The following is a 27223-nucleotide window of genomic DNA, read 5'->3' as shown; positions in this document are numbered from 1 at the left end:
TTTTCCATAGAGTTTTCTTCACTAAGGAGAGACTGATGAAATGCCAAATTACTGTTGATTCTATTTGTCCAGTTTGCAAAGATGTGCATGAAGACTTGGAGCACCTGATCATTGTGTGTAGATGTTTGACTCAGTTCAATGACTTTTTTAAAGATTTCCTACATAACATTATGTGTAATAGTTCTACTAGCTTTGTCAATACTCTAGATTTCAATTATATATGTTACTTTGGTCTAGTCAAGAAGGATAAAAATATAAACTTATACTTTGTAAATACAGTTTTATGTGCTAGAAGATTCTGTGTAGTAAAGAGGAGAAATATCTCTATGAAGGATGATCATTTGATAGACATAGTGCCATATTTTAAAAATGTTCTGCAAAAACATGTGAGTTATGCATACTTGTATTATAAACAGAAGAAGTGCATGTATTTATTTGAAAAGTATTATTTAAACAAAAATCCTGTATTAAGGATAAGTAATGATGAAGTACATATTGAGTTTTAATTGAGATCTGTTGTTAATAATTGTTACAATTCTAACCAACACTGTGATAATATGAATTAATGGGAGACTAGCCCAATAATTCTTTTATGAATGTATTTATTTGAATAAAATTTTATCAAAATAAAAAAAAAAAAGCACTGGTCTCGTAAACCAGGGGTCGTGAGTTCGACTCTCACTGGGGGCACATTTTCCATTATTTTTACACTGTTTTTCTATCTTTCACATATCTGACAACACTGTTTGCCTTCGTGTTTTTATAAATTTGCTATTAAAATGTATCATGTGGTGAGGGTTTGTCTCCAAACTAGCGACGCACCCACTTTGCGCTTATCATTTACTTTATGTTTAAATGGATAAAAGTCGATGGTTACTATTGAAGCGCCGCGGGTGTAGTGGTATCATGCAAGATTCCCATTCTTGCGACCCGGGTTCGATTCCCGGGCGGCGCAAAATTTTTGTTTGCAAAATCAACTCCAAGGGCTACGTTGGGCATTCACCCAATCTCATACAGAATTTGCAGGCAATATTGCAGTGGACTTTGTGATTTTCTTGTACATGCATTTAAGCTGTGGCTTTTTATTAGAGCTACAAGATTAACGTTTTTCAAAACGTGATAGCCGCCCTCTTCGGGAACAACAGTACTCTCTGATTTGAAAGAAAAGACTGAACGTATAACGAATATTGCCTATATAGTTTGTGTTAATACATTGAATGTAATTGGCAAACAATTCTTGACTTTTTCTTTACTTATCAGCTGAGGAACTTATACAATATTAACCTGACGGCTTTTCAAAGCCCCTATAGCTCAGTGGTTAGAGCACTGGTCTCGTGGTTTTTTGTTACAGTGTTCTTAATGTTTGTGGAATTAGTTAGATTATCAGTTTTGGAATGGATTTTCCAGCCGAAATATAGTGATATGATGGACATAGTTACACAAGTAGTAAGTTTCAGTTGACAAAATACGTATTTATATACAATTGACATTATCGTGATAGCTTCTGCCGTTTTTGATTTGAGGGTCTTGTGGAAAATTGATTTATGAATTCAATGTTGAGAGATTAATTTATGTGAAAATGGATTGTCTACCGAAAACATTAACTTCTTTGTTGAAAATTGTAAATGAACAATATACTGATTTTAGCTGGACATCTACTGAGCAAAATGGGAGCACTGGTCTCGTAAACCAGGGGTCGTAAGTTCGACTCTCACTGGGGGCACATTTTCCATTATTTTTACACTGTTTTTCTATCTTTCACATATCTGACAACACTGTTTGCCTTCGTGTTTTTATAAATTTGCTATTAAAATGTATCATGTGGTGAGGGTTTGTCTCAAACTAGCGACGCACCCACTTTGCGCTTATCATTTACTTTATGTTTAAATGGATAAAAGTCGATGGTTACTACTGAAGCGCCGCTGGTGTAGTGGTATCATGCAAGATTCCCATTCTTGCGACCCGGGTTCGATTCCCGGGCGGCGCAAAATTTTTGTTTGCAAAATCAACTCCAAGGGCTACGTTGGGCATTCACCCAATCTCATACAGAATTTGCAGGCAATATTGCAGTGGACTTTGTGATTTTCTTGTACATGCATTTAAGCTGTGGCTTTTTATTAGAGCTACAAGATTAACGTTTTTCAAAACGTGATAGCCGCCCTCTTCGGGAACAACAGTACTCTCTGATTTGAAAGAAAAGACTGAACGTATAACGAATATTGCCTATATAGTTTGTGTTAATACATTGAATGTAATTGGCAAACAATTCTTGACTTTTTCTTTACTTATCAGCTGAGGAACTTATACAATATTAACCTGACGGCTTTTCAAAGCCCCTATAGCTCAGTGGTTAGAGCACTGGTCTCGTAAACCAGGGGTCGTGAGTTCGACTCTCACTGGGGGCACATTTTCCATTATTTTTACACTGTTTTTCTATCTTTCACATATCTGACAACACTGTTTGCCTTCGTGTTTTTATAAATTTGCTATTAAAATGTATCATGTGGTGAGGGTTTGTCTCAAACTAGCGACGCACCCACTTTGCGCTTATCATTTACTTTATGTTTAAATGGATAAAAGTCGATGGTTACTACTGAAGCGCCGCTGGTGTAGTGGTATCATGCAAGATTCCCATTCTTGCGACCCGGGTTCGATTCCCGGGCGGCGCAAAATTTTTCTTTGCAAAATCAACTCCAAGGGCTACGTTGGGCATTCACCCAATCTCATACAGAATTTGCAGGCAATATTGCAGTGGACTTTGTGATTTTCTTGTACATGCATTTAAGCTGTGGCTTTTTATTAGAGCTACAAGATTAACGTTTTTCAAAACGTGATAGCCGCCCTCTTCGGGAACAACAGTACTCTCTGATTTGAAAGAAAAGACTGAACGTATAACGAATATTGCCTATATAGTTTGTGTTAATACATTGAATGTAATTGGCAAACAATTCTTGACTTTTTCTTTACTTATCAGCTGAGGAACTTATACAATATTAACCTGACGGCTTTTCAAAGCCCCTATAGCTCAGTGGTTAGAGCACTGGTCTCGTAAACCAGGGGTCGTGAGTTCGACTCTCACTGGGGGCACATTTTCCATTATTTTTACACTGTTTTTCTATCTTTCACATATCTGACAACACTGTTTGCCTTCGTGTTTTTATAAATTTGCTATTAAAATGTATCATGTGGTGAGGGTTTGTCTCCATCTAGCGACGCACCCACTTTGCGCTTATCATTTACTTTATGTTTAAATGGATAAAAGTCGATGGTTACTACTGAAGCGCCGCTGGTGTAGTGGTATCATGCAAGATTCCCATTCTTGCGACCCGGGTTCGATTCCCGGGCGGCGCAAAATTTTTGTTTGCAAAATCAACTCCAAGGGCTACGTTGGGCATTCACCCAATCTCATACAGAATTTGCAGGCAATATTGCAGTGGACTTTGTGATTTTCTTGTACATGCATTTAAGCTGTGGCTTTTTATTAGAGCTACAAGATTAACGTTTTTCAAAACGTGATAGCCGCCCTCTTCGGGAACAACAGTACTCTCTGATTTGAAAGAAAAGACTGAACGTATAACGAATATTGCCTATATAGTTTGTGTTAATACACTGAATGTAATTGGCAAACAATTCTTGACTTTTTCTTTACTTATCAGCTGAGGAACTTATACAATATTAACCTGACGGCTTTTCAAAGCCCCTATAGCTCAGTGGTTAGAGCACTGGTCTCGTAAAAAATTGTGATGGTAATGTTGTCAGTGAAACTACTGAAATTTTAGATGTTATTCATAGTTTTTATGAAAGGCTTTTTTCTTGTGTACAAACTGATTATGAAGCCATTGATAAAATGTTAGATTGTATTAACGTCAATGTTGATGATTGTGATGTTGAAAAATGTGATGAGGAAATTAATATTGAAGAAATAAAAACCTCTATAAAAGGTATGAAACAAGGAAAAACACCTGGTCCTGATGGACTCACGGTGGAGTTTTATTTATATTTTTTTAATGAGTTGAAAGATGTTTTGAAATATATTTATGATGCAGTTGAAGATAATAAAGTTTTATCTAGGTCTATGAGGTATGGAATGATTAACCTAATTTATAAAAATAGAGGTGACAAAACTGACCTGAAAAATTTTAGACCTATCAGTTTACTAAATGTAGATTATAAAATATTAGCAAGAGTCATGGCAAATAGGTTTAAATTTGTACTTCCAAAGATTATTTCACCAACTCAGAGTTGTTGTATAATAGGTAAAGACATCTCTGACACTATTGTTACTGTAAGAGACATAATTGACTTGGTTGAAATGGATAATTTAGAATGTTATTTGTTAAAGTTGGATCAGGAAAAGGCTTTTGACAGGGTTGGGCATGAATATCTTTTCTCGGTTTTACAAAAATTTGGTTTTGGGGAGAGATTTATTTCTTGGATAAAAGTTTTTTATACAGATATTTTTAGTACTGTAAAGTGCAATGGTTTCCTATCCAAATATTTTCCATTGGCAAACTCTGTTAAACAAGGTTGCCCAATATCTGCTTTATTGTATGTATTAGTTGCTGAACCTTTAAGTATAATGATCAAAAGGAATGATAGGATTCAAGGTATTAACATTCCTGTTGTGAATATTGAAGAAAAAATATTTTCACATGCTGATGACACTACATTGATATTGTCTGACAAAAATTCAGTAACTGAATCCTTTAATGTTTTACAATTGTACGAACAAGCATCTGGGGCAAAATTAAATAAAGATAAATCTGAAATTTTGGCATTGGGTACTGGAAACATATCAAAAAATGATTTAGATGCTTGGAAAATTAGAGAGTGTGATGGGGTTTTACAGCTTTTAGGCATATGGATTGGCAAAGATAAGAAGTTATGTGATAATCTAAATTGGGATTGCAAAGTGCAGTCTATTTCAAAAATACTGAATCTTTGGAAAATGAGACAATTGTCAATCCATGGTAGAGTAACTGTGATAAATACTCTTTTAATGAGCAAGCTTTGGTATACTCTGATGGTAGTTAATATACCAGAAAAATACTATAAAGATATAAAGAAATTGTGCATCGGGTTTTTGTGGAATGATAAACCATCTTTGGTTGCTTATGATGTTGTTATTAATAGAATACTAGATGGAGGTTTGAACTTTCCAGAAATTTTACATAAGATGTATGCGTTTAGACTTAAATTTTTAAGTCGTTTGTTAGATGTAGAGTATTGTGCTGTTTGGAAGCATCTTTGTACTTATTTCTTTTCCAAAGTACAAGATATGAAACTTGGTATTGAGATTTTGTTCTGTGAATTTAAGCAGAGACAGTTGGAGAGTTTACCTGATTTTTATAAATGTATGCTGTTTGCTTGGGGAAAGATACTTGATTATATTGAAATTGATATCAATTTGAATAATGTATTTGACCTGCCTCTGTTCAATAATCCTTTGATTACTAATAATGGTAATATGCTGTATATCAAGACTTTTATAGATGCAGGCATTATTAAAGTGAAAGATTTAGCATTTGAATGTAAAAAGGGATTCATGAGAGATGAGTTTGTTCAAGATATTGTTTCTGAAAAGTTTCCACAGGTAACTGCTGCTAAGATTATTAAGGTAGTACAATGTATAAAACAATGTATTCCTGATGAATGTAAAATTTTAGTAGAAAATAATGAAAATGTTCGTAGAAATCTCATTTTGAATATAGAATGTAATGTTAATAATAGAAAGTACTCTTTTCCTAGTACAACAAAGTTTTTTTATTCTATGTTGTTGAAATCATTATCAAAAGAACCAAATGCTGTCAAATATTGGTATGAGATGTTTTCTGATTTTGATACTCAAAAAGTCCAAACAATTTTGAACTTTTCATTTTTACCAAGTGATTGGATTGAGTTATCATTTAAAATATTTCATAGAGTTTTATTTACTAAGGAGAGGTTATTGAGATGTCGCATTACTGATGATTCATTGTGTCCAGTTTGTGACGATATGCATGAGGACTTAGAACATCTTATAATTTCGTGTAGATGTTTGACTCGATTCAATGACTTTTTTAAAGATTTTTTACATAATATATTGTGTAATAGTTCAGCTAGCTTTATCAATATGTTAGACTTTAATTTTCTATGTTATTTCGGTCTACTCAAGAAAGATAAAAAAGTTAACTTTTATTTTGTTAATACTGCTTTATCTGTTAGAAGGTTTTGTGTTGTAAAGAGAAGAAATTTAGTCATGAAAGATGAGAAAGTTTTGCACATTATTTCTTATTTTAAATCTGTTCTTCAAAAGCATGTTAATTATGCTTACATGTATTATATACAGAAAAAGAACTTTTCTTTGTTTCAAAAATATTACTTGAATGACAATCCTGTTCTGCGCATCTCTGATGATAATGTTGTGATAGACTTTTAAATATACTTATTCATATATACTGTCAATGTAATTTCCGAAAAATTTGTGATCTGTGATATGTGAATTATTGGGAGACTAGCTCAATAATTCTTTTATATGATGTTTTACTGTGAATAAAATTTTATCAAGATAAAAAAAAAAGCACTGGTCTCGTAAACCAGGGGTCGTGAGTTCGACTCTCACTGGGGGCACATTTTCCATTATTTTTACACTGTTTTTCTATCTTTCACATATCTGACAACACTGTTTGCCTTCGTGTTTTTATAAATTTGCTATTAAAATGTATCATGTGGTGAGGGTTTGTCTCAAACTAGCGACGCACCCACTTTGCGCTTATCATTTACTTTATGTTTAAATGGATAAAAGTCGATGGTTACTACTGAAGCGCCGCGGGTGTAGTGGTATCATGCAAGATTCCCATTCTTGCGACCCGGGTTCGATTCCCGGGCGGCGCAAAATTTTTGTTTGCAAAATCAACTCCAAGGGCTACGTTGGGCATTCACCCAATCTCATACAGAATTTGCAGGCAATATTGCAGTGGACTTTGTGATTTTCTTGTACATGCATTTAAGCTGTGGCTTTTTATTAGAGCTACAAGATTAACGTTTTTCAAAACGTGATAGCCGCCCTCTTCGGGAACAACAGTACTCTCTGATTTGAAAGAAAAGACTGAACGTATAACGAATATTGCCTATATAGTTTGTGTTAATACATTGAATGTAATTGGCAAACAATTCTTGACTTTTTCTTTACTTATCAGCTGAGGAACTTATACAATATTAACCTGACGGCTTTTCAAAGCCCCTATAGCTCAGTGGTTAGAGCACTGGTCTCGTAAACCAGGGGTCGTGAGTTCGACTCTCACTGGGGGCACATTTTCCATTATTTTTACACTGTTTTTCTATCTTTCACATATCTGACAACACTGTTTGCCTTCGTATTTTTATAAATTTGCTATTAAAATGTATCATGTGGTGAGGGTTTGTCTCAAACTAGCGACGCACCCCCTTTGCGCTTATCATTTACTTTATGTTTAAATGGATAAAAGTCGATGGTTACTACTGAAGCGCCGCTGGTGTAGTGGTATCATGCAAGATTCCCATTCTTGCGACCCGGGTTCGATTCCCGGGCGGCGCAAAAGTTTTTTTGCAAAATCAACTCTAAGGGCTACGTTGGGCATTCACCCAATCTCATACAGAATTTGCAGGCAATATTGCAGTGGACTTTGTGATTTACATGCATTTAAGCTGTGGCTCTTTATTAGAGCTACAAGATTAACGTTTTTCAAAACATAATAGCCGCCTTCTTCGGGAAAAGCAGTACTCTTTGATTTGAGAGAGAAGACTGAACGTATAACGAATATTGCCTATATAGTTTGTGTTAGGTTTCGGGTTTTGGACATATTCTAGCAGGATGTTTACATTTTGCCGCTCCGGTTGAATGTGCCATTTCGGTGACTTTACCGGTTTTTTTTGTGATTATATACATTTATTTGTGTGTTCCTGACTTTAATTGACCTGGATTGATAGATTTTAATCCGTGTAGGTGCGTGTTGTACCCCTTTTCCTGCTTTTTAAGCATAGGAAAAAGGGTGGAAAGGTGCGTTTGATATGTTTCGTCTTGTTTCATCTTAGAACCGGAAGTGAGTTCTGAAAACAAAGCACCGGAAAGGTCTGAATATAGGAAAGATTATTCATGAAAGTATGATGGAGGAATAAAAGGAGAAAGACAGAAAAAGTATACGAATTCAAGGAAAATTTACAAGAAAGAATGTGCAGTAAAAATTGTTAATATTGCGAAGGAAGCTTCAAAAATTATACAAGCTGCTGAAGAGGTTTGTGGAGTGAATACTGTTCCGGCAGTTGTGCCTGATGATTTAGAGGGTGCTTTTACTATAACGATGGACTCGGAGGAAAATGCAGATATTTTGACAAAAGGACTTAATGTTGATGGGCATTTTTATGACTGTTATTTTCTCTTTCAAAATGCAGTTATTGTTTCTTTCATTCATTTACCTGTGCATATTAACGATGAAACCATACTGAATGTTTTGAGAGAAAAGAACTGTAAGCCATTGTCACAAGTATATAGGCATGTTTATCCGGGAACTGACCTTGCTGATGGAACTCAGCAATTATGTTCGAGTACAATTTCCGCCTAATTTGAAATCCCTACCATGGTCAATAAAGTTTGAAACGGGGATGGGGATGAGAAGTTTTAGAGTAAAATATGATCATCAGATACAGCTTTGTAATTTTTGTGGATCTCCTGGCCATAAAAATAGACGATGTCCACAACTTATTTGCGATAGCTGTGATAAACAAGGACACAAACGGAAAGAAAGTAAGAAACCACCATGTGAGAAGTGTGGAAATCGTTTGAGAGCTTGCTTTTTCAAAAAAGACAGGAAATGTAATTATTGTTACAGGGAGCCATGTGAATGTCCATGCTTTACATGTGACAAAAAAAAGAGTGACTGTAGATGCATGTGTGTTGACTGTGGTATGATACTAGACAGATGTGTCTGTTAAAAGGCAGATAGAAATATAAGCAAGAGAGTAATAGTATTAAAGAACTTTTTGATCATGATGGTAAACTATTGTTTCTGATACTGATGGCTTATTAGACATACAGTATAAGTTTTATGATAAGTTGTATTCATGTGTAGAAACAGACAAAAATGCTATGGAGGTTTTGTTGCAAAATATATATGTAAAAGTTGATAGTTTTGATCGAGCAGTATGTAATAATGATATTACTGAAGAAGAGATTTTTTGTTGCATTACATAAAATGTCTAAAAATAAGAGTCCAGGATCTGATGGACTAACTGTTGAGTTTTATTGTAAATTTTATCATGTTTTAAAAGATATTTTACTGAAGGTATTTAAGGCCGTTGAAAAATGTAACACTTAATCAAGGTCTATGAAAAATGTTGTACTGTCTCGTATTTATAAGAAAAAAGGTGATAAAAGGGATTTAAAGAATTATAGACCTATTTCATTGTTGCAAGTTGATTACAAGATTTTAGCTCGTGTCATATCCAATAGATTCAAATCAGTACTTTGCAAGATAATATCAAATAGTCAGTCATGTTGTATACCTGGTAGAGATATTGCAGATACAATAGCTGGTGTACGTGATGTAATAAATATGGTAGAAGATGATGATGTAGAAGGGTATATTTTAAAATTTGATCAAGAGAAAGCTTTTGACAGAGTGTCTCATGATTATCTCATTAGAGTATTAGAATGTTTTGGTTTTGGATGTAAATTTATTAATTGGATTAGGATTTTTTATACCGATATTCAGAGTACTGTCAAGTGTAACGGTTTTTTTAACAAAATATTTTAAGATACGAAATGGTATTAGGCAAGGTTGCCCTATCGGTGCTTTGTTGTATGTTTTATCAGCAGAACCACTGTCAATGGCAATTAAGAAACATTGTAATATTAATGGAATACGTATACCTTACAGTAAAGAAACTGCAGTTTTGTTTCAACATGCAAATGATACTACCTTATGTTTGAGCGATAAAAAATCTATTGAATGTACTTATGATGTATTTAATTTATATAGTAGAGCATCAGGTTCTAAGGTTAATAGAAGTAAGTCTGAAATTTTATGTATTGGAAAAGGAAGTTTGACTGATGTTGATAAGACTGTACTTGGATTAAGAATTTGTGAACTATGTATTCAAGTTCTTGGCGTTTATGTTGGTGTAGACATTGATATATGTAATGACATGAATTGGAAGGATAAGATCAGAAAAATAAGACGTATTATTGATATGTGGAAACAAAGACAATTGACTCTATCTGGTATAAATATTGTAATTTCTTCTTTATTGGTATCAATAATTGGGTATTTATTAGCTGTTTCGCCAATACCTGAAAATGTCCTGACAGATTTAAAGCAAATATGTATTGAGTTTTTGTGGGATTCTAAATCTCATTTAATACAATATGCAACTATTACTGGTATGAAACAGGATGGTGGCTTGAATTTTCAAGATATTTATTTAAAAATGTGTTCATTTAGATTGAAATTTTTAGGAAGATTTTTAAACCCTGAGTGCAATTGTATTTGGAAAAGTATCTTTAGCTATTTTTTGAGAAGAGTACATTGTATGAATCTTTCTAGGCCTGTTTTATTTTTGCGTTTAGACAAAAATGATTTATTATGTTTACCGCATGTGTACAGAGAAATGTTGGAAGCATGGCAGTGCATTAGAAAAGATGTAACTTTTAATATACGAAACTCTGATGTTTATAATCAACCACTGTTTTATAATAGCTTGATTTTTGCCAGTTCAGGCAATTTTTGATATGATGAGAGAAAAAATAATAGATGTTAATTTTAACATTGTCAGGAAATTGTATATGTTATTATTGAATCATATTTCTGCTGAGTGGAAAGAAGTCGTTTTGACAAATTGTCATTTGAAAAATGAAGAACTCTCCCACTTTTATGTTCAATTCGACAGTAAAGTGTGTGACATGACGCTATGTACAACAAAAAGGTTTTATACATTACTATTACAAAAGTGTTTTATTAAACCTAAATGTTATGACTTTTGGTATGAACAATATGGTATTCATGAAAGTGATTTCCGTTTTGTGTGGAAACAAGTACATAATTTTTGGAAACCATCTTAATGTATTGATCTAGACTACAAATTGTGTCACAACAGGATTTTTACTAATGTTAAACTTTGTAAGATTGGAGTAATAGACAGTAGCACGTGTCAAAATTGTGACTGTGAGGAGGACACTTTATTACATATTTTTTTAACATGTGAGTTACTTGTTAAATTTCATGATTTTATGTTTGATATTTTAGAGACACTATTTGTAAAATCAGAGGAAAATTTGATACATAACTATACTTACATGAGGATATTTATGCTGGGTTTATCATCTAATGTGAAAGATGTTAATATTCACTATGTTAATTTTTTGTTGTCTATTGGAAGACTCTGTATAATGAAGCAAAGACAAATGTTCAAAAATGGCACAAGAGGTATTAACCTAATAACATATTTCAAATACACACTGAAACATTATATTAGTTATTTTTATTTCTATTGTAAATTTTCAAACAGACTAACAGTCTTTGAAAAGTAGTTTTTGAAAGATAATCCAAGTGTGATGTTAGAGGAAGATGTGCTGTTATTCAAACTATGATAAATTGTATATTCTTAAGTTCTGTAACATGATGATTTTATAGATATTCTGATTTGTATTGTTATTTCGTAGAGTTTTATTCGATAAAGATAAAAAAAAAAAGAGCACTGGTCTCGTAAACCAGGGGTCATGAGTTCTACTCTCACTGGGGGAACATTTTCCATTATTTTTACACTGTTTTTCTATCTTTCACATATCTGACAACACTGTTTGCCTTCGTGTTTTTACAAATTTGCTATTAAAAGGTATCATATGGTGAGGGTTTGTCTCTTAAAAAGCGATGCACCACCTTTGCGCTTATCATTTACTTCATGTTTAAATAGATAAAAGTCAATGGTTACTACTAAATCGCCGCTGGTGTAGTGGTATCATGCAAGATTCCCATTCTTGCGACCCGGGTTCGATTCTCGGGCGGCGCAAATTTTTTGTTTGCAAAATCAACTCCAAGGGCTACGTTGGGCATTCACCCAATCCCATACAGAATTTGCAGGCAATATTGCAGTGGACTTTGTGATTTTCTTGTACATGCATTTAAGCTGTGACTATTTATTAGAGCTACAAGATTAATGTTTTACAAAACGTGATAGCCGCCCTCTTCGGGAACAACAGTACTCTGATTTGAAAGAAAAGACTGAATGTATAACGAATATTGCCTATATAATTTGTGTTAATACATTGAATGTAATTGGCAAACAATTCTTGACTTTTCCTTTACTTATCAGCTGAGGAACTTATACAATATTAACCTGACGACTTTCCAAAGCCCCTATAGCTCAGTGGTTAGAGAACTGGTCTCGTGACTTCCGGTTTACGGTTTGAGACGACGGCCACGTTTTCTGAGCTGGGTGAAAAATCGAAAAGTTTTTCTCGTTTTTACGAGTCATCCGCACATGTGGATATTCTTTTATTGGATTATTAACCTTAACTGTGATATTAAATAAGTATTTGTGTTTTTTATCAACCTGAACTGTGTTTCCTCCCTCCACGATGTCGGGTGGGAGGGGAGGTCGAAAAACCCTGAAGGAACTTACTCTGTTTGTTGATGTTGGAGACAACAAATTTGTATTTGCCGGTGCTGTTATTAAGAGTGTTGAAGAAGCAGTCGGAGAAGGAACAGTTGCTGCGTGTGTACCAAAAATGGAAACGGATAGGAAATTACTTTGTTGGATTACGATGCTTTAGAACTTATCTGTGACACTAGATTTAAAATCAAGAACAATACGTTTAAACCAAAAGTCATTTTCTCAAAAGAGAAGCTGGTATGCTTTTTGAATGTTTCATATTATGTAACTGATGAAGAAATTACTAAAAACTAACAGATGCAGGCTTAGAACTTGTTACTTCTCTGAAACGCAGAATGTACCCTGGCACCTCGGTGGCCGATGGTACACGTTTCGCAGTAGTCAAATTCCCTGGTGAAATACAGAGCTTACCATATTCTATGTTCTCAACTAGCATAAACTCTTTCGAAAACATCCGAGTTGTACATGACAACCAGAAAAAGGTATGCACGAAGTGTTACGAAAGTGGTCACGTCTACGCCAATTGTCCAGAAAACCGATGCTTTAAATATTATAGAACTGGTTACCTAGCAAACATGTGTAACACGCCACCGTGTAAAACCTGCAACAAATACCCCCACAAGTGTCACTGTACTCCTTGGGGGGAACATTCACGGCCAGAAGCCGAGATTGATGAGGCAGAGCTATGGCAGACGAAAGGCGGAGATACGACCTCGGATGATAATACAGAGGAGGTAACATTGATGACAGCTAATGATGATACAGTCGACACTGGTAGCGGTGATGTGCAGGACGACGATGATACACTTGACATTGAGGACATTTCAAATATTGAAACAGACAATTGTGTTAATCTAAAGAACATTATGGAAGAACCAGTTTCAAATATGGACACTGACAGTGTTGGTAATATTGATACTTGTAATAAATTTGGGGAGGTCTTGGTTCTCGGGCTTCAAGGGACAGCCTCGGATGCTGGTATTCCTCCTATTACTACATATTTTGCATGTACGTCTGATGATAAAGACCAAAATGACTCCGAGTCTGTCCTAGAACTTGAGAAAGATATGTCTGGTGAAGATTGTGAAAACCTTAAGAAAATTTGTAAAATGGGGTCAAGTCATATTCGCAGAAGAAAGATGGTAACAGGTCCTTAACTTACTGCTGAAGACATTAAGAAGTTGAAACAAAATCCTAGACACAAGCTTTCCTGTTAGATTCCACCTTCATCGTCCTAAACCCTTTAGTAGCCCTCTTTTTTACGATGGTTAATATTGTATCAATGAATGTCAATGGTCTTAGGGATTTGCATAAATTTGAACTGTTTAGTACATATCCGCCGTCGTGATGCGTGTCGACTTTGTAGATGTTGAGCGTGGCCCCGGCCTTTGGATTTTCAACAATATGTTATTAGAAGACGTTATTTTCACTGAAAAAAAGTCGTACTTTAATCGAAAACGAAAAGAAATGTCACTTATATAATAGGGACCCGCTTGTGTGGTATGAAAATTTAAAATTCAAAATTAAGCAAATTTCAAAGCTTTTTGCTACGAATAAAATAAAGGCAGAAAAGTCAGAATATTTTAAAGTACAGCGTGAATATGAAAAAAATGTCCATCCAAGCGGCAAGGAATATAAATTTTAATGTCACTAAGTTTGAAGACACCAAAATGAAACTTAAAGAGTATGAACATGATATATGTAAAGGTGCCATTCTCAGGTCCAAAGCCCATTGGGCGATCGAAAGCGATCGAAACTTTAAGTATTTTTTTAATTAGAAAAGTTTAGGCAAACCAATAACTGTATAAAAGAACTTAAAACTCCCGACGGTAACTTACAAACACCGACGACATTTTGAACGAAATCCACAGATTTTATAAAAACTTGTACTCTTGTACTGAAATTAATAAGGATAAGGCAGCGGAGATACTTGACTATATTTCCGAAGAAATTACAGAGAAAACATGCAAATATTCGAATCTGAGGTAATCCTAGACGAGATTCGTGCGGCCTTATTCAGAATGGCTAAATATAAGTCACCTGGTCCCTGCGGTTTAACAGTTTTTTTGCAAATTTTTCGATTTATTCAGTGAAATTTTTATGAAGATTTTCAAAGTTATAGAAAATAAACAAATCCCTTCTAGATCTATGCGCCATGGTGTGATAAATCTTGTTTACAAAAATAAAGGAGATAAAAATAATCTTAAAAACTTTCGCCCAATTTCATTACTTTACGTCGATTACAAAATTCTGGCAAGAGTTATGTCGAATCGCCTAAAAATCGTTCTGCCTAGCATCATCTCCGAAACACAGACATGTTGTGTAACCGGTCGAGATATTGCGGATACAACGTCCAGCATACGAGACATTATAGAAGTCATTGAGAACGACAACTTAGAAGCGTATTTGATTAAGGTTGATCAAGAATAAGCACTCGATCGAGTCGATTACGAATATCTCTATCTTGCTTTGGAAAAAATCGGATTCGGGCGGAATTTTATTCGTCGGATAAAAATCTTTTATAATGACGTAAGCGGCAGTATTAAATGTAACGGATTCTAAACTAAATACGTAAAGATTAGAAACTCAATTAAGCAGGGTTGTCCCGTTTCTGCTCTCCTGTACGTCTTGGCCGTTGAACCTCTTGGACAGGTTATAATGAAAAACAGAAATGTTGTAGGTGTTAAAATTCACAATTCAGAGAAAGAGGGTAAAGTTTTTCAACATGCCGATGATACTAATATATTTACTTCCGATCAAGAGTCTATAGGTGAAGTGTTTGAGGTCCTTGACTTATACAGTCAGGCTTCAGGTGCTAAAATTAATAAAGATAAGTCAGAAATTATGTATCTTGGAGCCGGAAAAATATCCGATCAAGAATCGTTTAATCTAAAACTTAAACGAAGTGAAAATGTTACAAATGTTTTAGTCATTTACGTTGGTAAAGATAAAGATTCTTGTGAATATCTTAATTGGAGAGACAAAATTCAAACAATTAAGTCCATTCTCTCTCCCTTTGGAACAAGCGTCAGATAACCCTCCATGGTCGCGCAACTGTCGTCTCTACTTTGATCATGTCGCGTTTATATTATACGCTAACAGTTTGTCCACTGCCTGAAATTATTAAAGTTGAACTCCGGTCAGCAGTTTTAAAATTTTTATGGAAAGGGAAACCACATCTAATTAAATATCAGTCAATTATAGATGCAAAGGCTAATGGTGGTTTAAACATACCAGATATTTACTTAAAAATGCAAGCATTTAGATTAAAGTTTCTTAATAAATATTTAGACCCTAATTGCACTGCTCTTTGGAAGAGTGCATTTAGCTATTTCATAACAAATACCAATAATCTTGATGTTGCCGAAAATATTGTCTATTTGGTTTTAAATAACAGCCAGCTTAAGCAACTTCCAGTATTTACCAAGAAATGATGGAATCATTCTACAGAATCAAACATAAAATCACTTCAAAATGGAACAACACCAGATTTATAACATTCCATTTTGTTGTAATCCAGAGATCAAGTATAACAATAAAATGCTCCTCTTTCAAAATTGCATAGATGCAGGCTTGTTTCTAGTAAAGCACATATCCTATGAAGTGGTACCAGGTTTTCTAAATGCAAATGCAATAATCGAAATAATCCGATCGCATAATCCAGATGAGAATGCCGAACACATAGTGTTATCCTTACAAAAGATTCTCGTTTCGATTCCTTTAGAATGGCACAAACACGTAAAAACTGTAAATAATCCCCAAGGTGACAAAACCCCGATACTCAAAATTATCGACGAAAATGACAAAGAAATTTTCTTCAATACATGTACAACTAAGAATTCCTATTCAGTCATTTTATCTTTATCGTGGAAACAGCCTACGGCCGAGAAGAAGTGGGCGGAGTTTTATCCTGAACTAGAATTTACACGCTTATACTCGCTTGTCAATCAAGAAACGTTAACGCCTGATTGTCGATGTTTGTACTATCGCATGATACATCACTCTATATTTACTCTTGAAAAATTAAATAAAATAGGTACTGTAGATAATGAGATATGTAAGGCCTGTAATCAATCAACATAAGACTTGTCTCACCTGTGGGTCACTTGTTCATTTCAGAAACCACTTCACAACTATTTAAAGGATTTATTATTTGACATGTTTAGGAATTGTTCTGCAGATATTGTGAACTCTATAGAATACGAACAACTTATCCTACTAGGTTATTTGAATATTTCAAAGCTTATAAATACATACTTTTTGAACTACATGATTTGTGTAGCTAGACTTGTCATTTATAAATCACGTAATTTGAAAGTGTTTGAAAACAAAAATATCGAATCAGTCAGTTTTTTTTTCAAATATACAATTCAGAGATACATTGAATATGCTTTTGTTTTTTATCGAATGAAAAACAAAATGAACCTGTTTTATAAGTATTATCTTAATAGAAATCCACTCTTACAACCAGAGATGGATTCACTTGTGTTTCATTTTTTATTTTTAACATATGAATGAAAGGAAAATGTTCTTGCCTAATTATTGTGATTAGTTGTAGACATTGTTTATATAAATACAACTTGATACATGTACAACTGTGTTTGTATACAGAAAGCATTGTTATCTATTTTCATTTCCTCTTTTCTTCTAACATGTAGTGGCTAAATTTGGCTAAATTCAAAATTAAGAATATCAAATAGACATGAATTTATGTTCACGCCCATTTATATCGTCACGCTTACATATATATATATATATATTCGTTGAATTTGTAAAACCCGGTATTGTCCGGTTAAACACAAACTTATAAATATTAATGAATAAAATATTTTTTACAATGAAAAAAAAGCACTGGTCTCGTAAACCAGGGGTCGTGAGTTCGACTCTCACTGAGATCACACTTTCCATTTTTTTTGCATTGTTTTTCTATCTTTTACATATCTGACAACACTGTTTGCCTTCGTGTTTTTACAAATTTGCTATTAAAATGTATAATATGGTGATTTTTACTCTTAGACGCATTCCCTTTGCGTTTATCATTTACTTTATGTTTAAATGGATAAAAGTCGATAGTTACTACTGAAGCGCCGCTGGTGTAGTGGTATTATGCAAGATTCCCATTCTTGCGACCCGGGTTCGATTCCCAGGCGGCGCAAAAGTTTTGTTTGCAAAATCAACTCCAAGGGCTACATTGGGCATTCACATAATCTCTACAGAATTTGCGGGTAATATTGGAGTGGACTTTGTACTTGCATTTAAGCTGTGACTATTTATTAGAACTACAGGATTAACGATTTTCAAAACGTGATAGCCGTCCTCTTCGGGAACAACAGTACTCTTTGATTTGAAAGAAAAGACTGAACGTATAACGAATATTGCCTATATAATTTGTGTTAATACATTGAATGTAATTGGCAAACAATTCTTGACTTTTCCTTTACATATCAGCGGAGGAACTTGTACAATATTAACCTGACGACTTTTCAAAGCCCCTATAGCTCAGTGGCTAGAGCACTGGTCTGGAGGTGGTAGTCGAACGCACCCCAGATGTAAGACGTGTTTTGTTTCAGTGTTTTAAATCTTTGTGGAAGCGTAATCAAGGGAATCAAGGTTATAGCGGTAATCTAAAGAATTTAATCCAGGGACAAAGACCAGACATGGAAAACATACATACACAACAAAAAATATAAAGTAACTAAAATCATACATACAAAGTAACAAAAGAAAATGAGCAATGCGGACTCCACTAAAAACTGGGAACATGGACCAGGTGCACCGGTAGGGTAAGCGTCCTTTTCTTTTCTAGAAACACCTGCCGAGTTGCTCATAAAAAGTCAAGTTCGGGGTAGACAAACGAGGAAAGGAAAACTATGACCCGTTGAATAAATCAGTTTTCATGGTGCAGATGGATACACCATAACGATCAACGAAACCATGATGACGACCATAAAACTTCTGTAATGATGACTTCAATCTTAACAACTTAACCCTATTCCAGAAGCCTCCATACGCAGGTGTTGAAGGGATGTTGCCAAAGATGAAAGGAAAATTGACAATTCTGAATGAAAAGTCATCACGTTTGTCGTAAAGTTTGGTCAATAGTTTTCCTATACCATTGATTTCTAAGTGTAGGTCAAGATATGAGGCTGACTTCACAGTGTCAGTAGTATCCTTTATAGCAAGTTTTTTTGGGGTAGATGCGATGTGGAATTTGTCAGTTTATCAATTTTGGAATTAATTTTGCAGCCGAAATATAGTGATTGTCGAATTAGTCAGTTTATGAATTTTGGGATGGATTTTTCAGCCGAAAAATAGTGATTGAATGGTCATTATTTAACAAGTAGCAAGTTTCAGTTGACAAAATACGTATTTATACACAAATGACATTATCGTGATAGTTTCTGCCGTTTTTCATTCGAAGTTTATTTATTCAATTTTGGGAGGTTAATTTATGTGAAAATGGATGGTCTGCCGAAAACTTTAACTTGTTTTCTGAATATTGTTAATAAACAAAATACAGATTTTAGCTGGACATCTACTGAGCAAAATGGAAGAATGAAAATATTTTTAATGTGGACGAATGATGATTTATCAACGAAACGGAAATCTATTTAAAGCATCTAAGGAACGTGACCGGAAACGACTGAAACAATGTGTAGAAAAGATAATTTCAGAAAATAAAACATGAATCGTTTATTGAGAGTGATACAGAAAGTGACATTCCGTCTGAAACCAACGATGCGTTAATGGACTTGTTCGAGAGTGTTCCCTGTAGCGCCTCATTGAAGGTAAATATTAACAAAGAAAATCAGTCATGTGAGGAGAATAACCACTTACGAACCGAAAGTTTTAAGCATGTAAATATCGGTGACGGAAATTTAGTTGCCCCAGGGAAACATGTATAAGTGAACAATCGAATGCACAGAATATGTTAATTAAATATTATGACGTTGCAAATGCAGAAAATATTTCGAACAGAGAAAAGAAATCAAGATCTCAACAGATACCACTTCTAGATCAAATTGTTATCAAAACTGCGTTGAGTATGCTACACTATAAACGTTGATCCAAATGATTAATGTGATTGTGTACTACTCATTAGGAGGGGAAGAGGGCATTTATTTTTTGTCGGTACAGGAACTAAACGGTACACGTACGCTTTCTACAATATTGAAAACGATTTTGACGATGTTAGAAAAACTAAATATATCAATAGTGATATAGCTAGTGCAATTGAAGAAATGGAAATTGATGCCGGCAGAAAAAATAGACGCATGGATATACAGAGTCTTAATTTATTTTTTAGACGAATGATAATGTTTGAATGTATTGAAAAAAATGTTTTGGAATAGTTTTACAGTTGTTGCATGCCAATATGTTAAAGCAGTCTGGAATAGATAGCCAGCCGGAATTTTGAATAATTGGATATAAAATTGTGTAATGTACTTCAATAACCCTTTTCAGTTGTTTTTTACATTTTATCTAAAATTTAAAAAAGGAAAATAATAATAATAAAAAAGATAAAACAAAAATAAAAACTACATGAATAAAGTAAAAGAATTCTTTGGGTGTACATGATTGTGAATAAAAATATGTATGAATATAACAATGTGTGTAGGTATTGCGAATATGGACAATTTTGATGACTTTAAATTCTATAAGTATGTAATTGACAGATTTGCTAATTTAATCAATATGATACTGGTATATCTATGAGGAGATTAGTTTCAACAATTTTTTGATTTGTAAATGTATTTCTGTTAATAAAATTTTATCAATATAAAAAAGAGCACCGGTCTCGAACACCAGGGGTCGTGGGTTCGACTCTCATTGGGGGCACATTTTCCATTATTTTTACACTGTTTTTCTATCTTTCACAAATCTGACAACACTGTTTGCCTTCGTGTTTTAACAAATTTGCTATTCAATTGTATCATAGAGTGAGTTTTTGTCTCTTAAACTAGCCACTAGACACCTCCTTTGCGCTTATTATTTACTTTATGTTCAAATGGATAAAAGTCGATAGATACTATTGAAGCGCCCATGGTGTAGTGGTATCATGCAATATTCCCATTCTTGTGATCCGGGTTCGATTCCATTTTTTTTACATTTTATCAAAATTTTTGTTAGCAAAATCAACTCCAAGGGCTTCACTGGGCATTCACCCAATGTCCCACAGAATCTGTATGCAATAATAATGTGGACGTCGTGATTTTCTTGTACATGCATTTTAAGCTCTTGTTTTAACAGCTACAAGATTAACGCTTTTCAAAACGACATTGTGTTAAGAGAACAATATGGAAGAACCAGTTTCAAATATGGACACTGACTGTGTTGGTGATATTGATACTTGTAATAACTTGTGGGGGGGGGGGTTCTGGGTTTCTCGAGCACCAAGGGACAGCCTCGGACTCTGGTATTCCTCCTATTAATACTGAAAAAAATAAGTAAGTTATGGAATGGCATATTATATGCCGAATGTAATGAAACCCATAGGTAAGGGTGTTGGATTTTTAATTTCAAATAAATTTAAAGATAACGTTTCCTATGTAAATAGTTTTGACGGTAGGTATCTACGTCTTAAGTTAAAAGTTGATAACAGACCATTGGACATAATAACTTGTTATGCCCCAAATTTCATGAAAGAAAAGGTTGCTTTTTTGGGAATAATTAAAAAAAAATGTTTATTACAAACACAACACGTTTAGCGATCACTCCGCCGTCGTTATGCATGTTGATGATGTAGAGTGGGGCCCCAGCCTTTGGATTTTCAACAACGTGTTAGTAGAAGACGTTATGTTCACTGACAAAATTCGTACTTTAATCGAAAACGGAAAGAATTGTCACTTATATGATAGTGAACCGCTGGTGTGGTATGACAATTTAAATATTCAAAATTTGAAAAATTCAAAAATCAAATTTTGCTACAAATAAAAGAAAGGCCTATAGTTAGAATATTTCAAACTACAGCGTGAATATAACAAATGTCCATCCAAGCGGCAAGTGATATAAATTTTAATGTTATTAAGTTCATGAAACTAAAATTAAACTGACAGAGTATGAACATGATACATGTAAAGGTGCCATTCTCAGGTCCAAAGCCCATTGGGCGATCGAAACTCTAAATATTTTCTTTAATTAGAAAAGTTTAGGCAACACAACAACTGTATAAAAGAACTGAAAACTCCCGACGGTAAATTACTCACAAACACCGACGACATTTTGAACGAAATCCACAGATTTTATAAAAACAACCATTAAGGATAACACAGAGGAAAACGGGCAAATATTAGAGTCTGAGGTAACCCCAGACGAGATTCGTTCGGAGTCACCTGGTCCATGTGGTTTAAGAGTTTAGTTTTTTTGGCAAATTTTTCGCTTTAATCGGTGAACAATTTTCAAAGTTATAGAAAATAAACAAATCCTTTCTCGAACTCTGTACCATGGTGTAAAATTTTGTTTACAAAAATAAAGGAGATAAAAATAATCTTAACAAATTTCGGCCAATCTCATTACTTTGTGTCGACTACAAAATTTTATCATTCTAATTATGTCGAATCGCTTAAAAGTCGTTCTGCCTAACATCATCTCAGAAAAAAGACATGTTGTATAACTGGTGACGACATTGCGGATACAACGTCGAATATACGAGATATAATAGAAGTTATTTAAAACGACAACTTAGAAGGGTATTTGATTAAAGTTGATCAAGAAAGAGCATCGATCGAGTCGAACACGAATATCTCTATCTTGCTTTGGAAATATTCGAATTTGGACCAAATTTTATACGTTGGATAAAAAATTTATAATGACGTAAGCGACAGTATTAAATGCAACGGATTCCAAACTAAATACGTCACAATTAGAAACTCAATCAGGCTGAACCTCTCGGACAGGCTGTAATTAAAACCCAATTCAGAAAAAGAGGGTAAAGTTTTTCTACATGCCGATGATACTAATATATTCACTTCAGACAAAGAGTCTATGGGTGAAGTTTTTGAAGTCCTAGACTTACGCCGTCAGGTGCTAAAATTAACAAAGATAAATCAGAAATTATGTGTTTTGGAGCGGAAATATATTGGATCAAGAATTGTATAATCTAAAACTTGAAAATGTTACAAAAGTTTTAGTCATTTAAGTTGATAAAGATAAACATTCTTGTGATTATCTTAATTGGAGAGACAAAATTCAAACAATTAAGTCCATTTCTTGGAACAAGCACTATCTTACCTTACAAGCAACTGTTGTCGTTTCTACTTTGATCATGTCGTTTTTATATTATATGCTAACAGTTTGTCCCCTGCCTGACATTATCAATGTCGAACGCCGATCTGCAAATGGAAACCACCTCTAATTAGGTATCAGTCAATTGCATAATGCAGGTTTAAACATACCAGATATTTACTTAAATATGCAAGCATTTATATTAAAATTTCTTAATAAATATTTAGACCTAATTGCACTGTTCTTTTGAAGAGTGCATTTAGCTATTTTAAAACAAATATCAATAATCTTGATATTGCCGAAAAAATTGTCCATTTGGTTTTAAATAACAGCCAGTTTAAACAACTGTTTTATCAAAATATGTTACAATCATTCTACAGAATCAAGGATAAAATCAATATGGAACCACACAGATTTATAATATTCCATTTTTAGGAATCCAGAGATCAAGTCAGAACATGCACATTGGCATTGAAATCTTGTTTTATGATTTCAATTATAGACAATTAGAAATTTACCAGATTTTTATAAATGTATGCAATATGCTTGGGAAGAGATTCATATTTACATGGCAATTGATATAAATGATAATAATATATTTTATATTCCAATGTTTTATAATCCAATGGTAGTAAAATGTTGTATTTATACCGTTTTGTAGATGCAGGAATAGTTAAAGACTTGACATTTGAATGTAAAAATATGCATTTTTGTGAAGGATAAATATGTACGATGTATAGTTTCTCAAAGGTTCTGAGGTAGCTGCTGATAAAATTGTAAAGTATTTCAATGTATTAAACAGTGTATTCCAGATGAGGTAAAAAGTTCAGTTGAAGAAACTACAGATAACTGTTATAAGCCTGTTCTGAATTGATTGTATAGAAACATCGTTTAAAATTTTTCATAGAGTTTTATTTACGAAAGAGAGACTATTCAGAAATCACATTACTATTCATTCTTTGTGTCCAGTTTGTGATGATTTGTATGAAAATGTGAAACTCCATATAATTTCGTGTACATGCTTAACTCAATTCAACAACTTTTTGAGGATTACCTACATAACATTTTGTGCAATAGCTCTGCAGGATATGTTAAGATGCTTGATTTTAGTTTCTATGTTACTTTGGACTTACAGAGAAAGATAAAAATAGCAACTATCATTTTATGAGTACTGTCTTAGCATTTAGAAAATTGTCTATTAAAAAGAGGAAATGTAGCTGTGACAGGTTACATATATTATAAAAAGAAAAAATAATTCTTTTTTTACTTCAAAAAATTTCTGCTGTGATGAAATAATTGTGACTGACGTTTAATATGGACTTCAATTAATGATATAGAAGATAGACTTCACATATATGATATAAGTTATCTGATATCCGTGATATGTGAAGTATTGGGTGACTTGCCCAGTATTTCATTTTTTATGAATATATGAACGTCTCAGAATGTGACAACTCTATTCGCACATTGATACAGGGAAGATAACGTAAGCATAGCTAGAAGGGTCTTGAAAATTCCCAACGATGTTTGAACTATCAGCGTAGCAAATTTTTCGTTGTTCCCTCCGCGGGACTTAAAGTCATACCGCCGTCACATCTATGGCAACATCGCCTGCACAGAATATGTTACACGAATTGTCAGTGAAGTTTGCTTGAGGTTTAGAAATTGACCATGTAAAGTATTTAGATTTAAAGGATGAACTTGAGGCTATAAAAAACCACATATTTGATGGTGCTATATCTAGGTTTAAATGTCAACATGACTTATTTCTAAAGTTTAGTAAAATACTTTCAAACTGTTCAATATCAAACTGATTACCAAACGGTAAAATTTTACCGTTTGATATTCAGTTTGATATTGAAAAGTTTGAATATTGAATATCTAAAGTAATTGATCTCGGTGCTTTTATTATAGAATGTAATTATATTGGTAGAAAATATGTATTACCAAAAATAACAGGATCATTATAGGAAAGAGTATTAAGACATTAACAAATGAACCTAATTCTGTACAATACAGGTGTGAAATATTTTCAGAATTTTGTGTAAAAAACGTTCAAAACGATTTTCATTTTTCATTTTTACAAAGCGACTAGATTGAGTCATCTTTAAAAAAATTTCATAGAGTTTTTTTGTCACCAATGAGAGACGGATGAGATGACATTATACTGTTGAATCTATGTTTCCAGCTTGCAAAGATTTTTTTGTAGATATTTGATTCAGTTCAATGACCTTTTTAAAAAGATTTTAAACATGACATTATTTCCAATCGTTCTAAAAGCGTTGATAATACACTTGGCTTCAATTATTTTTGTTACTTTGGTCTAGCAAATAAGGATAAATGATAAACTTGTACTTTGTAAATAAAATATTTTTTTCTACTAGAAGATGATGTGCTGTAAAAAGAAGAAATACCTCTATGATGGATGTGAAAATGATAAACACAGTGCTTTATATGTTCTCGAAAAGCATGTACATTATGCCTTCTTGTATTATAAACAGAAGAAGTGTATGTTTTAATTTGAAAAAAAAAAATATTTAAACAGAAATCCTATATTAAGGACCAGTAATGATAAAGTATAAATTGACTTTTTATTGAGATCTAATAATAATTGATTGTATTAATTCTAATAAACACGGTGATATTATAAATTATTTGAAGACTAGCCCAATACTTCTTTAATGCATGTATTTATGTGAATAAAATTTTATAAAGATAAAACAAAAAATGGTCTCGTAAACCAGGGGTCATAAGTTCGACTCTCATTTCTGGCACATTTTCCTTTATTTTTACACTGTTTTTTTTATTGTTTAAAAACCTCTTTGTCATCGTGGTTTTTTAAAATTGCTATAGATGAACACCTCCTGAAACGTGTAACATTCTCATTTTAGCGTGCTTCGTGTATTTCGTGTGCGTGTTTCGTGGGATCGTGTAATGTGCAGCGTGGGATTCGTGTGCGTGTGCATGTGTGTGCGCACTTCGTGCTTCGTTATTCATGTATCGTGCAACGTTCTTCTTACAAAGGTTCTGTATTCTGATTGGATGATAAAAATAACACCTTTGGTAGATCAATTTTACTTAATACCGTTGTAATCTCGTTTTCTATGCCAAAATCTACATTTCCATCTACATCGAAATTTTTTTAGGGAATCAATACATGTAGGAAATAATTTTTTAAAATACATTATTTGTACATATAATGAATTACTGCCAAAATTTGAAGGGCCTTCCGAAATGGTCGGGGAAAAGTTTCCCGAACTATAGCTTTTTGTTTGTTGTTTGCGAATACAAATTAAATATATTTTACCCCGATTTTATGAAATTTCAATGTTTTCATACTCCCAATATTTTCGCAATGTACGATGTATAACGAAAATGAACGTTATTTTATATCAAAACATGTATAGACATTTAAAAATTGTATATATCGAATGTGCTTATTAAAGCGTGATACACATTAATGTAAAATTACATGTTAGATGTTAACAATCAGCAAAATATGGCGAACAGACGTACACTGTATACCATAATAGTTTTGAAAATAAAATCCCTAAATATTTTGCACAAATTTCGAAATATATCAATTACTGAGATGCATTCTTCCGGCGGACACGATCATTCGTGTACGGTGCTTCGTGGAACGTGTTTCGTGTGGTTTTCGTGTATCGTGTGCTTTGTATGCGTGTTTCGTGTGCTTCGTGCATGTGTTTCGTGGGTATCGTGTGATTCATGCGTCTGGGATTGGGAACATTACACGCTTCAGGAGATGTATCATATTGTAAAGTGTGGATTCAAAACTAGCAACGGGATACTTTTGTGCTTATCATTTACTTTATTTTTAAATGGAAAAAAAGTCTATAGTTTCTTTTGAAGTGTTGCCTTTGTAGTGGTACCATGAAAATTTTAGATTGTTCTGGGTGGTGCAAAAGGTTATTAGACAAATCAACTCCATGGGCTACATCAACAAATTATCCAATTACTAAGGAAGTTGAATTCAATATTGCAGTCGACTTTTGTTCTTTTAGATGTATATTTATTTATACTGATAAGCTGTACTTAGTACAGCTACAATATTTACGCTTTTTAAAACATGTTAGTCGGCTTCAACTATAACAACAGCACTCTTTAAGTTGAAAGAAAACACAGAACGTATATTGGATATTGCCTATATATGTTGTGCTAATAAAACTGAAAGTGGAGGAGGGAGCAGTCGTACAAACCCAAAATGCAGATTTGTTTGTTGCAGTAGTCAAAAACTGTGAATTGATTGATTGATCGTTGTGGATTAACGCCGGAGCAGCAATATTGCAGCTATATAAAGGCGATGAACATGAGTTGGGTGATAAAATGAACATGAAATTATGATGAAATGAAA

General features: G+C 33.6%; 11 non-coding genes across 11 annotated transcripts; all 11 read left to right on the top strand.

The window, feature by feature from the left end:
* The first annotated feature begins 884 nt into the window (after nt 1–884).
* On the top strand, nt 885–955 carry Trnag-ccc (transfer RNA glycine (anticodon CCC)). The gene has a single exon. It is a non-coding gene; the product is annotated as a tRNA-Gly (tRNA).
* Nucleotides 956–1916: 961 nt separating this feature from the next.
* On the top strand, nt 1917–1987 carry Trnag-ccc (transfer RNA glycine (anticodon CCC)). The gene has a single exon. It is a non-coding gene; the product is annotated as a tRNA-Gly (tRNA).
* Nucleotides 1988–2332: 345 nt separating this feature from the next.
* Trnat-cgu (transfer RNA threonine (anticodon CGU)) lies at nt 2333–2405 on the top strand. The gene has a single exon. It is a non-coding gene; the product is annotated as a tRNA-Thr (tRNA).
* Nucleotides 2406–2598: 193 nt separating this feature from the next.
* Trnag-ccc (transfer RNA glycine (anticodon CCC)) lies at nt 2599–2669 on the top strand. Its single transcript has one exon. It is a non-coding gene; the product is annotated as a tRNA-Gly (tRNA).
* A 345-nt stretch (nt 2670–3014) lies between these two features.
* On the top strand, nt 3015–3087 carry Trnat-cgu (transfer RNA threonine (anticodon CGU)). Its single transcript has one exon. It is a non-coding gene; the product is annotated as a tRNA-Thr (tRNA).
* A 193-nt stretch (nt 3088–3280) lies between these two features.
* Nucleotides 3281–3351, top strand: Trnag-ccc (transfer RNA glycine (anticodon CCC)). Its single transcript has one exon. It is a non-coding gene; the product is annotated as a tRNA-Gly (tRNA).
* A 3451-nt stretch (nt 3352–6802) lies between these two features.
* Trnag-ccc (transfer RNA glycine (anticodon CCC)) lies at nt 6803–6873 on the top strand. The gene has a single exon. It is a non-coding gene; the product is annotated as a tRNA-Gly (tRNA).
* A 345-nt stretch (nt 6874–7218) lies between these two features.
* Nucleotides 7219–7291, top strand: Trnat-cgu (transfer RNA threonine (anticodon CGU)). The gene has a single exon. It is a non-coding gene; the product is annotated as a tRNA-Thr (tRNA).
* A 193-nt stretch (nt 7292–7484) lies between these two features.
* On the top strand, nt 7485–7555 carry Trnag-ccc (transfer RNA glycine (anticodon CCC)). Its single transcript has one exon. It is a non-coding gene; the product is annotated as a tRNA-Gly (tRNA).
* Nucleotides 7556–11950: 4395 nt separating this feature from the next.
* Trnag-ccc (transfer RNA glycine (anticodon CCC)) lies at nt 11951–12021 on the top strand. The gene has a single exon. It is a non-coding gene; the product is annotated as a tRNA-Gly (tRNA).
* A 5687-nt stretch (nt 12022–17708) lies between these two features.
* Nucleotides 17709–17779, top strand: Trnag-ccc (transfer RNA glycine (anticodon CCC)). Its single transcript has one exon. It is a non-coding gene; the product is annotated as a tRNA-Gly (tRNA).
* The last annotated feature ends 9444 nt before the right edge of the window (nt 17780–27223 follow it).

Source organism: Perna viridis, chromosome 8 (genome assembly GCF_037379345.1).
Source record: "Perna viridis isolate PV_CMFRI_1.1 ecotype Kerala chromosome 8, ASM3737934v1, whole genome shotgun sequence".
Classification (NCBI taxonomy): domain Eukaryota; kingdom Metazoa; phylum Mollusca; class Bivalvia; order Mytilida; family Mytilidae; genus Perna; species Perna viridis.
Note: the sequence above shows the minus strand (reverse complement) of the source record. Positions and strands in the feature narration are given on the sequence as shown.